This window comes from Engraulis encrasicolus, chromosome 20 (assembly GCF_034702125.1).
Source record: "Engraulis encrasicolus isolate BLACKSEA-1 chromosome 20, IST_EnEncr_1.0, whole genome shotgun sequence".
Taxonomy (NCBI): domain Eukaryota; kingdom Metazoa; phylum Chordata; class Actinopteri; order Clupeiformes; family Engraulidae; genus Engraulis; species Engraulis encrasicolus.
In genome coordinates, this window is record NC_085876.1 from 9,609,583 (window position 1) to 9,612,082 (window position 2,500).

Genomic DNA, 2,500 nt, shown 5'->3' on the forward strand with positions numbered 1-2,500 from the left:
TGTCACAACAATAGGGAATAGATCACACTCAAGTTCTTTTTATTTGTCTTTTTTATTTAGTTATTGCAGGTAAATAGTGCAGGAATCACAATCTATCGTGATAAAATCACATCGCAGCATTTTTAACGGGATGCTTATTGAATCATGAGCGCTTTGCCAATACAGGAGTTCTAATTGTCTGATGGATCCAAAGAGGCCATCAAAGTTTTGTTGGAGGTAATGGGATCCATAGTCGTCGGAGAACACATGGCCATTTCTCAAAGTCAGGTGTATGTGCCTTGGAAGTGTGTGAGACTAATTAGTCACGCCCAGTGATTGGATAATCTAGAGTTCACCAAAGAGTATCCAATCACTGAGCGTGATTACGAAGGCTGATACACTTGGAAGGGTGCACACTAGATTTTGAGAAAGTCTGGACACCACAAAAGACCAACTAGATTTCAGGAAGTAAACCCCATGTCATCATGATGAGTTTCGTCCATCCAGCTCTCCACATCTAGCTAGCTCTGAAGTCAATTTTGCAGCACATGACCAACACTATGAGGGTAGACACCTTAATTAGACTCAATGGTTGAATGAACACCTCAAAATTTACTGTGTAAATGTAATTACCCAGACTCTTCAACCAAGCCAATTCCACACAATATCCAGTCAAATCACCTGCTTTAAAATGCACAGGGGCTGCCAACAATATGGCAAGACTTTTAGGTTTTTGAAGACCGTCGGTCGACAGCGGCAAGACTGTGAGCAGATGCATATATAGTAGCTGCCAAGTTTCATGGCTTGCCACGAGCCAACAGATGTCTCCTCCTCAGAGATGAGTCATAAATCTTAACATATCAAAATCATCGTGTTGGCATGATGCCTTGTCACTCTTCCCCCACCTCCCATCTCCCATCCCCATCCTCCATCATCTTTCTTCTTGAAAAACAAATAAGCCTCGCCACATGTTCCTTTCCCAATTGACAGGCACGTGTGAGTGTGTGTGTGTGTGTGTGTGTGTGTGTGTGTGTGTGTGTGTGTGTGTGTGTGTGTGTGTGTGTGTGTGTGTGTGTGTGTGTGTGTGTGTGTGTGTGTGTGTGTGTGTGTGTGTGTGTGTGTCCACAGCACTATGAAAATTGGCATTCGCGTGGAATAATTCACTCACTTTCCTCAACATCATTATCTTGTGTTTGGCATCGACTAATCTACGGCTGTATGAAAAGACCAGAATGCAAATGGACCTGGGGGGGGGGGCTCTCTCGCCTTGCTTTCCTGGTCATTACAGAACTGCAATGCATTTTCACAACCTCTTCGGCCAGTTAGAAGAACTACAGGAATGATGGACAGGCACAGCAGGCCATGGGGGACAAATAGAACAAAATTCAAAGTCTTGTGGGGGTTTTTTTTCACTTGAGCTTCAGTGTTACTATGGCAATATCAAATACAACACTAATGGGCTGGCTGTGCAGTTTCACTGATCTTAGAGAACCCTCTCCGAGTCTTCAACATGTACAGATGTAAAATGTGTATAGATATTATCATGTGGCGTCTTTTTAAAGACTTCAAACTCACAGTGCAATGATTTTGATTGCCCATGTCACCTTGTGACATGACATGGAATCCATTTTAAGCACCTTGGAAAGAAGTAACAAAGTTTGCCCTGATGAAGACTGGTTTGCAGTCGAAACGTTTAGGTGTTATCCCTTAAAATAAAGGACTTTTGATATTTTTCACTACAATCACTGTGCCTCGGTTCCTCAAGACTACCACCTTCAACAAGGGGCCTACTGTTCGGGCCTTCACATTTCGGGGATAGGGACAAGCAAAGAACTCTGACTTCAAACTATTTTTTGTCACTGGATAATTTGCACATTTTTTTGATGGCTAACGGACTGGCTGTGCAGTTTCACTGATCTTAGAGAACCCTCTACTATACTTCAATATGTTCAGATATTATCAGGTGTCAACTTTAAAAAGACTGGATGATGGCCCTACCGCGGCCTAACGGTAGGGCAAGAGGGTACTACGCCGGCGACCAGGGTTCGATTCCAGCCTGATTCATTAGCCAGTCCCTCCCCGTCTCTCTCTCCCCACTTGCTTCCTGTCCCTCTGTCACTGTCCTATCTGAAATAAAAAGCACAAAAGTAAAAAAAAAAAAGACTGGATAATTTGGATAACTTTTTATACTTGTTGCATCATCATTAAATAGATCGCAGACAGGGACACTGTAGGGTACGTTATTTAAAATAAGAGGAGACTACTGCCAACCTTTTTACAAAGATGGCAACAGCAACTGTAAATAAAAGAAGTGTCATTAAAATATTCCTTCACGCTGCAGGAAATACCTTGTCTTGGGGGTGAGAAGGCATGACAAAACTGACAAAGCGGAGAAGGAAAAAAAGAGGGGGGAAAGAGGGAATAAAAAACCCAGGTAGAGAGATAATGCATGATAATTGGATTGGGTTGAAGAGCAAGGCAGGTTTTTGATTGGGAGATAAAGGAAAATATGCTAATGGGG